This window comes from Magnolia sinica, chromosome 4 (assembly GCF_029962835.1).
Source record: "Magnolia sinica isolate HGM2019 chromosome 4, MsV1, whole genome shotgun sequence".
Taxonomy (NCBI): Eukaryota; Viridiplantae; Streptophyta; class Magnoliopsida; order Magnoliales; family Magnoliaceae; genus Magnolia; species Magnolia sinica.
Window position 1 is genome coordinate 61353183 of NC_080576.1, and position 14072 is coordinate 61367254.

At 39.5% G+C, this 14072-nt stretch overlaps 1 non-coding gene across 1 annotated transcript; it reads left to right on the top strand.

Moving 5' to 3' along the window:
• Nucleotides 1-9211: 9211 nt before the first annotated feature.
• Nucleotides 9212-9318, top strand: LOC131244718 (small nucleolar RNA R71). The gene has a single exon (XR_009170495.1). It is a non-coding gene; the product is annotated as a small nucleolar RNA R71 (small nucleolar RNA).
• The last annotated feature ends 4754 nt before the right edge of the window (nt 9319-14072 follow it).

Genomic DNA, 14072 nt, shown 5'->3' on the forward strand with positions numbered 1-14072 from the left:
GGATGCAACTCAAGGTCACGCGTAAATACTGATTACAGGTCGTAGCTTGCTGAAATTTGACAGGGAGGATCGCGGGAGTCTACGGAACAGTACGGACTAGGATACGGGCCTTACACACCCTGTAACATAAACATGAGTAAAATAGGACATTAAACATTATCATGTTCATAAAATCAAGATATAAATGGGGGATAATATGCAATATTTGACCCTCAACATAATTCCCAACCAGCATTTTACTAGTCCCGAGCAAAATATGCGTGAAACAAACCATATTGATCAATGTCCAAAACCTATTTAGGAAAACAATCTTTTGTACACTCAAGTATGAATGGGTAGAATAAAGGTGAGAAAGTGAGGTTTTGAAAACCTAGAGCCGAATCATATCAGCAATATTCAATCAAATAAGTTCTTAATTGATTCAAAACATAAGTTCATATATCAAGTTTTTCAATGTGTTCCGTGAAAATCAACTTACTTCTCATAAGAATACTATCGTTTCATAATGTTAGCCATGCTCATCACTTCAAAATTGGTTTGAAACTTAAGTACTGATTCCGAACTCATCCCCTTCTCCTTCTTTTTCCAAGTTTTGATTTTATATCGACGGTCATTTGTATTCATTCATTCTTTTCATCTTTTCTTTTCTTTTCTTTTCTTTTTTTTTTAGATTTTTCATTCTTTTTCAAACTTTTTCAGTCTTTTCACCATACATGACCTTTTTGCCAATCTCCTATTTTTTTAACTAGTTCTTTTCTTCTTTAAGGTGGATAAAATTCTCTAAACTTGATTCTCACCATCTATCGATGATTCACATACTAATAATCAGAAATTCTAACATGTTTTCTAGAAGACAAATTGAATGTGTCTTGTGATTTCGATTAACATGGTATTCAAACTTCCTCTTAATTAATTGAGTTCAAGAACTTAGGTGATAGACTACTTACTCGATCAAACTCCAACAATTCAAAATTCACTCTTTATCTTATCATTCTTAAGGCATTCTTAAGTACACAATTCATCACTTCCCAAACAGATTTCAACTTGAAATGTTGAAATTTTCAAAAAAAAATTGCTCAAAACTGAGAAAACACTGATTAGTTTACCTAATCTACCATTCCCAACCTACAATCTACATTGTCCTCAATGTAAAAGAAATAAGCATTAAATGCAAAAGAGGCAATGAAAAAGAAAAGGGAAAGATATTACCTAAAGAAGGAATTTTAAAGCTTTTCCAATGATCTTAGTATGAATATGGGTTAGCACAAAAATTAAACTAATGAAAAGTAAACTATCCTAAAACAGCAGAAAGCAAACTATCCTAAACAGTAGAAAGCAGTAAACCTAACTATACCTCCGTCAGACTAGGAGATCAATCTTGGTAAAAAGGATCATTCAAAGGTATGGACTTGTCCTCTAAATCAAATTTCTCAACAAATGGCTTTAATCGATGTCCATTCACTTTAAAAGCATAGCTATTATTTGGATTTTGAATCTCGACGGCCCCATGAGGATAGACATTAATAATAGTGAAAGGATTGGTCCAACGAGATCAAAGTTTACCTGGAAAAAGATGTAACCAAGAATTGTACAAAAGGACTTTCTGACCTGGTGTGAATGATTTTCGAAGAATGTGCTAGTCATGAAACACCTTCATCTTATCCTTGTAAATCTCGAGTTTTCGTATGCATCATTCCAGATTTCTTCAAGTTCATTCAACTAAAGTTTGTGCAGCGAGCTAGCGTTGTTTAAATTAAAATTTAGATTTTTAATAGCCCAGTAGGCCCTATGTTCCAACTCTATAGGTAAGTGGAAAGCCTTCCCATAGACAAGTGTAAAGGGAGACATTCTAATAGGGGTCTTAAATGCAGTACAGTAAGCCTGTAAAGTATCGGTTAATCGGATTGACCAATCCTTGAAATCAGGGTTAACCATTTTTTTTTTCAAAATATGTTTAATTTTCCTATTATAAATCTCAGCATGCCCACTTGTTTGTGGGTGGTATGGAGTGCTCACTTTGTGAGAGATGCCATATTTCTTCATTAAGTTTTGCAAATGGCCTATTACAGAAATGTGAACCTCTATCACTCATGATAACCAGAGGCATTCCGAACCGAGAAAGGACATTTTCTTTTAAGAATTTAATGACCATTGTTTGATGATCATTCTTCTGGCACGGAATCACTTCAACCCATTTAGTGACATAGTCTACTGCTAGTAAAATATATAATTTTCCAAAGGATTGGGGGAATGGTCCTATAAAATTGATGCCCCAGCAATCAAATGTTTCAATGATCAGAATTGGATTCAAAGGCATCATATTTTAAAAGGACAATACTTCCAATTTCTGACAGCACTCACAAGCTTTGCAAACTAATAAGTGTCCCTGAACATCATGGGCTAATAAAAGCTGCACTATAGAATTTTGGTTGTGGTCTTTTTTGGCAGAAAAGTGACTACCATAAGCGTAAGAGTGACAAAAGGAGATGACACTTTGGTGTTCATTGTATGGAACACATCTCCTTAGAATCTGATCTGGGCAATATTTAAATAAATACGGATCATCCCATAAGAATTTACGTACCTCGATGAAAATTTTCTTCTTATCTTATGCAGTCCAGTGTGTCGGCGTGAAACCTGTGGTAAGATAATTAGCAATATCAGCAAACTAAGGTGAGTGGGATACTTTAAACAATTGTTCGTCGAGGAACATGTCATTTATGGGTATCGTCTCAAGAGAATCAGGGAGGTCAAGTCTCGAAATATGGTCAGCCACTACATTTTTTACTCCATTTTTATCTTTTATTTCCAAATCAAATTCCTGGAGTAGGTGGATCTATTTTATCAAGTGAGGCTTAGCATCATTCTTAGAAAGAAGGTACTTGAGCATCGCATGATTGGTGTAGATGATGATCTTAGATCCGATCAAGTAAGATCTAAATTTATCCAAAGTGAATACCAAGGCCAAGAGTTCCTTTTCCATATTAGAGTAATTCACTTGGGTCGAATTTAGAGTCTTACTTGCGTAATTAATAATGTAGGGCTTCTTTTCTTTTCTCTGGCCTAACACCACCCCAATAGCATAGTCAGACGTAACACATATAAGTTCAAAAGGAATGTTCCAATCGGGTGGCCGCATGACAGGTGTGGTAGTCAACATGCCCTTTAGCTTAGAGAAAGCTTCTCAGCATTGCTCCATCCACTCATATGATACATATTTTTGAAGTAGATTACATAAAGAATGAGAGAGGTGACTAAAGTCATTTATGACTCTTCTATAAAACCCAGCGTGTCCTAAAAAGGATGGCACATCGCGTATGCTTTTGGTGGAGGTAGGATAGAGATAAGATCGATTTTAGCTTTATCTAGCTCAATTCCCTTGGACGAGATAATATGTCCAAGAACTATTCCCTTACGAACCATGAAATGACACTTCTCCTAATTTAGTACTAAATTTTTTTCTTCACATCGCTTCAGCATATAATTAAGATTTTCCAAACAATCACTGAAGGATGGACCAAAGACAGAAAATTCATCCATGAAGACCTCTAGATAATGCCCCACCATGTCAGAAAAAATACTTACCATGCATCACTGAAAAGTGGCGGGGGCATTAGATAGTCCAAATGGCATCCATCAATACGAAAGGTGCCAAAGGGGCATGTGAATGTGGTCTTTTCTTGATCTTCAAGAGCTATCTCTATCTGGTTGTAGCCTGAATACCCATCAAGGAAGCAATAGTACGAGTGACCAGCTAGCCTTTCCAAGATTTGATCAATGAATGGTAGAGGAAAGTGGTCCTACCTATTCACGATATTCAACTTCATGTAGTCAATGCACATTCTCCAACCAGTAGTAACTCTAGTTGGCACGAGTTCATTGTTGGCATTGGCTACTATGGTGATTCTGGACTTCTTAGGAACCACCTAAGTTGGACTCACCCATTGGTTATCGGATATTGGGTATATGATACCCACATCTAATAGCTTAAGAACTTCGGCCTTAACCACTTCTTTCATGTTTGGATTTAATCTACGTTGTAGTTGCCAAGAGGCTTTCGCATTATCCTCAAGATGAATGTAGTGAGTACAAATCAAAGAGTCAATTCCCTTGAGGTCCGTAATCGACCATCCAAGGGCTCCTTTGTGTTCAATGAGAGTAGAGATAAGCATACTCTCTTGTTCTTGCTCAAGGTGGGAAGAAATCATCACCAGGTATGTCTCATCTTTACATAAATAGATATATTTTAAATTAGTGGTCAAAGTTTTTAGGTCAAGCTTCGATGATTTGAAACTAGACGGTAGAGGCACTATATAGGTTTAGGGCAATTTCTCAAATTGTGGCCTCCACCAGTTAACTTCAAGTACCGGCATAGCATCAAGCAAGGCATCCATCTCCCTAATCATATCATCATCTACATCGGGGGAGTGGGCCAAGCACATCTCTAAAGGGTCAAAATATAGAGTCAGGAGTGCTCTATCCTCCATGAAACAATCAATCAGGTTAATATCATGGGGATCGTCATCATCCCCTAACTATTTGCCCATATTGAAAAATATATTCAGCTTCAATGTCATATTCCTGAAAGATAAGCTCATAACCCCATTCCTACAATTAATGATTACATTTGATGTAGCACGGAATCGACAGCCAAGTATGACAGGGATTTGAGTGCTCGTATCCATAATGGGTTGAGTGTCCAGGATGATAAAATCTACCGGATAGTAAAATTTATCAACCTGGACCAACACATCTTCTATTATTCCTCTTGGTACACGAACTGAGCAATCAACTAGTTACAATGTAGTTTTGGTGGGTTTTAATTCACCAAGGCCTAGTTGTTCGTAGACCAAATAAGGAATTAGGTTTACACTTGCTCCCAAATCAAGAAGTGCATGCTCAATTCGGTAGTTCCCAATTACGCAGGCGATGGTTGAGCTACCGGGATCCTTATATTTTTGTTGCACATCTTGCTTTAGGATGGCACTTACTTTTTCTATCAGAAAGATCTTCTTTTGTATATTTTACCATCTTTTAGTAGTACATAGATCTTTAAGGAATTTGGCATATGAAGGAATTTATTTAATGGCATCTAGTAGAGGGATGTTGACCTTCACTTGCTTAAGCACCTCTAGAATATCCTGAGAGTTTGACAACGGTTTTGATATGACCAACCATTGGGGAAATGGGGCAATTGGCTTGCCATGAGGATCTAGTTCTAAATCTTGTGGAGCAGTGCTAGGTCTATCATTATTGTTCTCTTCCGGGTCCTTAGGCTTTTCAGCCCTAACCGGAATGGTTTTGTTAATGGACTTCCCACTCCTAAGAGTGGTGATAGACTTGGCTTGCTCCATTTGATTTGAAGAGCTTAGGTCACTAACTTCATATTGTGGTTTAGGATTGAGGAGATGTTCGACTAGAGGTACCCCTTTCTCTCTAATCGTCAAGTGTGACTCAATTCATTGCACAACTTGGTAAGATCTTGAAAATCTTATAGTGTGCCTTGATTAAAAATCACTTGATTTTGAATGTGCTTTAAAACCAGATCCTCTTGAGGCTTCTACTGATGTAACGCCCTGAAATTCGGGGGTCGAGCATAACTCAGCTCCCGAGTTCCAAAACATCACTTATGCAACATATGCAATGATGGATGTATATTATCTGTATGAGTGCATAAAACATGGAATAGATTAAGCCAAACTGCAACATAATTCAGGGATAAGTGAAAGTCACAAGCGGAAGACTTAAAGAAGTATAGATATCAGTATATGTCCCTGAGATATACATACTTTGACAGGTTATAATTACATTCATGTGTGTCTCAAAATGCAAGTATCAAATGAAATAAACCATTACAAAATAAACCCTGTATCCCCGTAGATCAGGACACGGCTCACATGAACCCGCCTGAGAACTGCATAAAAGAAAATGCGTCTTCATCATCCTCATACTCCTGCTCTGCCTTAAGGGTCGCGTCATCATCTGCATCTAAGACAGAGTCTGGTTGGTGTTGAAACACCATCCCAGAATGTGAGAGTGAGTGATCAACTCAGTGGAACTATACAGTAAAAGTTAACATGATATCAAATCAATCAAGCAGTAATGATAAGGCAATACAATCAAACACGTCCTAAGTACTCTTGTTAATGCAAGGATGTATGAAGAAATGATGCATGCCCTCGCCTGCACTCCCTCAGCGTCTTTATCTTACGGTACGCATGACAACCTCCCGCAGTGCCAACGACGCCAACGCACATGCAATGCGGTGCATGAACATGATTACCAAGTTGTTATTAGTCCTTTTCATACAGTAGGATTGGGAAGCTAAAGTACCTTCCTCATATCAATTCCCAAACGGTGATCCATTATAGGGTCGTCAGTCCTGGACAATCTCATACGATCATATAGTTCTAGGTCACTGCAAAGGGCTCGTCACCAATCAATGCATGTCTATCATACCTTAGTCCTACCCGAAGGCTCGTCGCCTTAATGCAGTATCAAGGTATGCTCGAGGTCACTACAAAGGGCTCATCACCAATCAATGTAGGCCGACAGCGCGAATATAGTATCCCATACCACCATAATCAGCTCACGAGTCTGGTGTGCTCACTGGTCACTACGGGGAGGCTCGTCACCCTAGCGTAGGCCAATAGCTCGACCACGGTGTCCCATACCACCATGCCTGGCTTATGAGTCTTAGCGAATCAAAGTACAATGGTTAACGGGATTGCATTGGTAAGTTTGGTACCCTAGATTCGTACATGGTGTACATCCACCGGGACAATCGGGTTACTTGACGAACTCGACTAGCACGAGCGCATGTTAAGTTGAATGACATAGAGTGCGCAAACACTCCGTGTGGCCAAACCACTGCCGGCAACCCTAATACGACTCTGGTTCGTCAAACACGTCCTACGTGGCGAAAACAACCTCGGCCACGAACTTAAGATTTGTTACTGATTCCCTGGAGTATTTCATAGTCCCAAACACATTCAATTATAACAGATATTCATATTAACAATTTAGAACAGTAATGGAACAACAATTCTAATCATACAGTATGTGAGCATTTGAAGAATATCAACTTAACATGAATTTACACATAAGAAATGCTTGAATTTAACTAACAAAGAATGTAAATTGCATATGAGAAATCATACACACCCATAGGATAGTTGAGACTCTCTTCTCAATGCCCGTAAATAGAATAATATCGACACACTGGATCATTCAGACATTTCTACAAACACTTAAACTACATATTTTAACATACATGATGTATGTTGGTGATAACACACATTTGGACAATTCCTTTTGCCAAGGAGTTAATACACATACAACTAACACAAATACACAACTATTAATCATGGCAAACACATGTTCGTATTTCATACATATACGATACTTTCTACATGTACATGGAATACACAAATCTCAATATATCTCATATATATCAGGAACGCAATATAAACATCGCATTTGGCATGTGAAATTACACCCACAACAATAATAAACTATTAAACGACATTGAAAGCCTTGAAAACCATAACCTATACGAATATAGTCCGCACCTTAAACCAGAAAATGCGCACAGATCTGATTCAGACGATAAGTCTTCGTCAACGACGACTAGATAACCTAAGGCATGAATAGAAATGAGCTACATCAGCACTTAGACTATTCTAAGCTCTAAAATAGACTAGGGTTTGATTGACTTACCCAAGAATGAACTTAAAATCGCTGGAATAATGATTCAGAAGTGATGGTTTAAGGATGCAGAGTAACAAGGAAGAATCTCAAGATGATTCACCAACTTCTCTCTCACTTTCTCTCTCTTTTCCTCTCTCTCTCTCTTAGCTAGGGTTAGAAAATTCGTATGGAATTGAGAGTGAGAGTTTTAAGGTCTATATATAGGCCTAAAATGGATGAAAATAGCCGTAGGGCCAAGGTATACTTAGGTTATAACTAAATTAGGTCTATATTAGTCCAACGAAGCACTTCTGATGGTCCTTTTTTCACGTGCTGTCGGACTTAAGCTCACTGACCATGGATCTAAGTCAGGTTGAGTTTTCGTACCGATCGGATTTACAGATCAGCTGTGGCAGACCAATCTCAATTCAACAGTCACCGAAACTCGATCAGGTCCACAAGCACTACGACGTGCCAGGGCCATCTTCCCTGATCCGAGGGTGAAATTGGCTCAGAATCCAATGGTCAGAAAGCTTAGAATCGGCGCGCAAGCGACACGACTTAGATTTCATAAATTCATATTTAATTTCTCAGCTTTCTCACACTCTTTACTCCGGACTCAAACAAATCGACCCAGGACATCATCTGGACTTGATTTTTGAGGTGATGGTCAAGCCCAACTAGATGATCATAATTGTCTAAGATCATCGCTATCAGACTTTCGACGAGCGGTCCAGGTCCGATACAAAGTTTTCAAGTACTCCCGAGAGCAACTGGATTTAGCGTTGAATCCCAAATTTCAGGGTAACATAGCGCTAACGATTCTACAGGTTTTGAGTCCTGTAGATCAAATTTAAAGTGATTGATACTAATTTCACATGCAATCGAGTTTAGCGCTAAATAACCCACATTAAACTTCTAAAGAATTTAAGGTAGTACTCGGGTCTTTGCACGAAATTTTTCGGGTCATTACAACTGATCCAAAAACTGGTTAAGGATCCCCTGAGGAGTAGCAGTTTGCCAATTTCTCCAATTGAAATTTGGATGGTTTCTCCAGCTAGAGTTGTATGTTTTCGAGGTGGTTCCTTTGAAAGGCCTCTGGTAGTTGTTTACGGCATTCGACTATTCATTCAATATTCCTTGAAAAGTAGGTATTGTTGGACAATTTTCAGTCGTATGAGTGTTGCAAGCACAAATACCGCAAACTACTTCCTTAGCCTTATCCTTCTTAAGTTCAATGGCCTTAAGTTTCCTTGTGAGACTGGCTACTTTAACACTTGTATCATCTTCTTCTCTCAAAGCATACATTCCACCCCTCTCCTTTGTTTAAATTGGTTTAGACATGATATTGGGTTTAAGGGAGATATCCCATGATTGTGTGTTTTCAGCAAGCTTATCAAAATAATCTTACACATCATTGACATCTTTGCTCATGAATTCCCCATTGCACATTGTCTCGACCATTTGGCACATGGAAGATGTCAGTCCATCATAAAAGAAACTTATTATATTCCACATTTCAAACCCATATTGTGGACATGAACTGACAAGATCCTTGAATCGCTCCCAATATTGGAAGAATGTTTCATCTTGTTTTTGGGTGAAGGTCATAATCGACTTTCTAAGGGTGTTCATTTTATGATATGGGAAGAATTTCTTTATGAACTCCCTTGTCATGTCATTCCATCTACCAATGGATCGTGGACGTAGTGAGTGGAACCACGTCTTAGCTTTTTCTTTCAAAGAAAAGGAAAAGAGTTTCAGCCTGATCATGTTCTCAAACACGTTAGGAAAATATAAAGTGGTTATGATCTCATCAAACTCTTTCATGTGTAAATATGGACTTTCAGATTTAAGTCTATCAAACTTTGAAAGGAGTTGGATCACCCCTGGCTTGATATCCATATTTCTTGTATTTTCTGGAAAAACCATATAAGAAAGTGTGCTCACCCCCACCGGCTGTAAATAATCTCGTAAAGTACAAGGCAGAGGTGTTTGATGCACCTCGTTTTCATCCTGGATTTCATCAACCCGAGGTTGAGGTGGATTTGAGGTGGATTGGCCGGTTGGTTTACAGCCATAACTTCAGTTAACTCTATGGATCTCGAGTGGTGTCTAATTCTATGATAGATAAGTAACCCCTCAATCAATCCTCCTTCACTCAAGAGACGTTGAGTGTTATCGCGGACCCACTTAGGCATGAAACACTCTCAGCCCTCAATTTCAAAATCTAACCTAAACCTAAAAAGAAAGGGGGAAATAGAAAGAGAGAGAATTAGAAAGAGGTTACCAAATTAGAAGTTTCTATATTGAGATCCTATGGAAGAAAAAGGAAAACAAATTAGTTTATAAAAAAAATAAGAATGCAAACTAGTTTCTAAAAATAAATTAGAAAAGTTTCTAATCCTAGAAATAAAAAGCAAAGTAGTTTCTAAAAATAAATCAGAAAAACCTAACCTAAAAAAAGAAAGTAAACAAACTCTAATTGTCACGTCCCAAACTCGAAAACTGGGCTCACAAAATTTTCGATCGTCGAATCCAGTGCCGATAGCCTCTATAGTACTCCATTCTCGGCTCCTAGCATCCATATGCCAAATTCTGATCCTGAGATCCTACAAGGAAGATTTTCCAATGTACATTTAACTCGTATTAAGCATAACCACAAGTATACCCAAATCACAAAGGCAACATCATCATCAGATATCCACTAATACAAACATTTGAATACAATGTTGAAAGGGAAATACATATATCGAAATCAAAGCTCTAGAAGTCGGCTACATGCTCCAAGCTCCACGCTACTACAACCTAATGCCACCTACACGCATCTATCGTGCATAAGCTTATAGAAAGCTTAGAGGGTGGTGTAAGTGTGTGAGCAGTATATGCGTGCTCAAAATGTAATATCAGAGTAAATGGAAATACTGGTAAGTCCATGAACCATACAATATCAAAGAAAACAGAAATACTGACAAGTCTATAAATACCATCAACTCATCTAGGATATTCAATGAAAAGACATAGTAAACCAATGTCATATACTGAGAAAGTAATGTAAATCGGCTATGTAATGTGGAAACATAATGAACTAGATATCAGATATCGAGGATGCAATACAATATGTAATTTGAAAGAGCTAAGAATACCATCAGCCTCATCTAGGTCATATAAAATGTAGAAACATAGCAACCCAAAATGCCATATGTTGAGGATGTAATGAAATATGTGGTGCGAATGGAATGACCATACTGGAGTGTAAAGTCGGGATGATAGTATGTAGTATCACAGGCTATGAGGTCCATCATAAGGGACTTCTATCCAAACCAGTCTCATACCTAATTTGGATAGTCAGACTCAATGTGGTCAACTCCTGATCTCAGGTTAGTCGCGCACCCCTATCGAAATCCAGTCTATTAAGAAGGTACACGTAACAAATAGTTGTGCACCACCAGCCCGAGTGGATAGTGAATGGATGAATGAATGAGTATGCAACTCCTGCTCCATAAATCAGTACTGTACATCTTTGGGATCATCACCGAAGTTTAGTACACTCTACACCAGCTTGCCACCCCATCAAGCACACAACTGAGTAAGTAGAAGAGACCTCACTATCCACCTACCAATATCGGGCCCGGCTCATCGATAACGGACCCATTCCTCAAACTAGTCAAACTCAGCTTAGCATTGCCTACTCTCTTAGGCGGGTAAGGCCACACCCCCTCCCAACCGACCACGACACAGTGGGAGACGTAGCCTACTTGTATACGGCCCTCATGCGCTCATATATATCCACTCGGTCTCGATGCTCGGGCATCCTCTGGTACCAATAGGATTTAGAAATTTTCACCCAGGGCCATCTATGACAGCTCGGTGCTAATAACATATTTTTACTGTCCCATCTGGCCATCCACAATATGCCTGTGAAGACTACGGCCCTGATGTCGCTAGGGCGTACAGTAATCACAACACACAATGCAAGATGCATGAGTCATGCAGTCCAATCATGCATCAATCCTACATATACCGTATGCTCATGTGGGATAACTTCGCCTATCAGAGAGTCCCATGAACCACCGGCACTATGACATATGCATGGTCAATCATATCTCATAACAAACATGCAGATGATGCGCATGTGGATGTATCATGATGCTATGTTGTCACATACTCATAATCGGTATCAATAACCGGCACTGATAATCATCATTGATAATCAATCTCGATAATCCGCATCAACAATCAACCTCAACAATGTGGACATTTAACAACATTGCCCCCAAGGAGTGGCCCACATAGAGCCTAACATATAGTGGACCCATGGCCTCACACAAGGGCCTAATATACAACACCATGGGCCTCACTCAAGAGCTTAAAACACATCATGATGGGCCCTTCACATAGGCCCTACATACATTACAATGGGCTCCATCGCCTGGCCCTCAAATGCATCACATATTGGGCCTTAAACATGGGCTGAATACACATCACAATGGGCCTTAAATACGGGCTGCATATACATCACATTGGGTCTCGTCAATCGGCCTTGACAATCGGAATCGGCCTCGGTAGTCAGCCTCGACGAATTGGCCTTGACAATCGGAATCGGCCTTAACAATCAGAATCGGCCTTGACAATCGGAATCGACCTTAACAATCAGAATCGGCCTCGACAATTGGAATTGGCCTCGACAATCAGAATCGGCCTCGACATTCTAAATCCGCCTCAATAATTGGAATCAGCCTCGACAATCCGAATCAGCCTCAACAATCGGCCTCGGCATTTGGAATTAGCCTTGATTATCGGCCGTGACATTCGGAATTGTCCTCGACATTCGAAATCGGCCTCAACAATCAAAATCGGCCTCAATAATTAGCCTCGACTTTTGAAATCGGCATCGACAATCAGAATCGGCCTCGACAATCAGAATCAACCACGACAATCAGAATCGGCCTTGACAATTGGAATTGGCTTAATAATCGGAATTGGTCTCGACAATCGGAATCGGCCTCGACAATCAGAATCGGCCTTGATAATCGGCCTCAACGATCGAAATTGGCCTCGACAATCAGAATCAGCCTCGTAATCAGAATCGACCTCGACAATCAGAATCGGCCTCAACAATCGGAATCAGAATCGGCCTAACAAAGGGCCTAAGGGAAGGTCACAATGTAGACATTTAACCATCATCGCCCATCGATGTAGACATTTAACCATCATTGCTCCCAAGGAGTGGCCCACATAGAGCCAAACATATAGTGGGCCGATGGCCTCACATACAATCACAATGGGCCACATACAATCTCAATGGGCCACATACAATCACACATACAACCATAATGGGCCACATACAATCTCAATGGGTCTTACACAAGGGCCTCACATAAGAGCCTAATATACAACACCATGGGCCTCAAATACAATAAGTGGGCTACACTATATGGGCCTTATATACATCAAAGGGCCCATCGAAATATCATCTGGACCACACCACAAATAGTAGTGGAGATAATGATTTCACCGTGTAAACAGTTCACAGGCCCACCATAACGTTTATTTTCCATCCAATCTGATCATATAGTCACAAAGACCTGGATCAAGGGGAATAGCAAATATCATATTGATCCAGAACTTCTAAAATCCCTAAAGGGTTCCAATGGTAGGCGTTCTACACTCCACTATTTTCTGCGGTGTTATCCACTTGATAGATCTGCCTTATTTTTAGTCTCATGCCTTAAGATGAGCTGGTCAATTGGACGGACGGTTTAAATAAAACATTGCCTGATGATCAGGCCCACAGAATTTGCAGGCATCAATTACATCAGAGGTGGGTCCCACCAGATGGACTGATGGTGGATATACATACATCATGCATGGGCTCCATCCAAATGGACAGACTGCTCAGATAAAACACTTACAGTATGGTGGATCTCACCATCCTTGCTAGACGGTGTGGATGTGATCCATACATTAGGTGGGTCCCACCGTCCAGCCATCTGGATGGTGCGCTGACACTAGCCAATTCCACCCTATCAAATGGGTCCCACGTGGGGCCCAGCATAGCATTATATATATATATATATTAATATATATATATATATATTAATATATATATATAATATATGTATGTATATATATATATAACATAATATATTATATAATATTATTTTTTGTTTAAAAAGATGAGGTCCAGCATCCAAACAGATGGTTGGATTAGAATACATTCATCAAGGTGGGCCCACCCCACACATGTGCCATGTGTGGGTGGGTCCTACTAATGCGATAAAAAAGATCTCTTCAATTGGCTGGACGGTATGGATTTAACGCATTCCTTGAGTGCATCCCACGGGACCGTCCAGGTATGGACGACCTGGATATACATTACA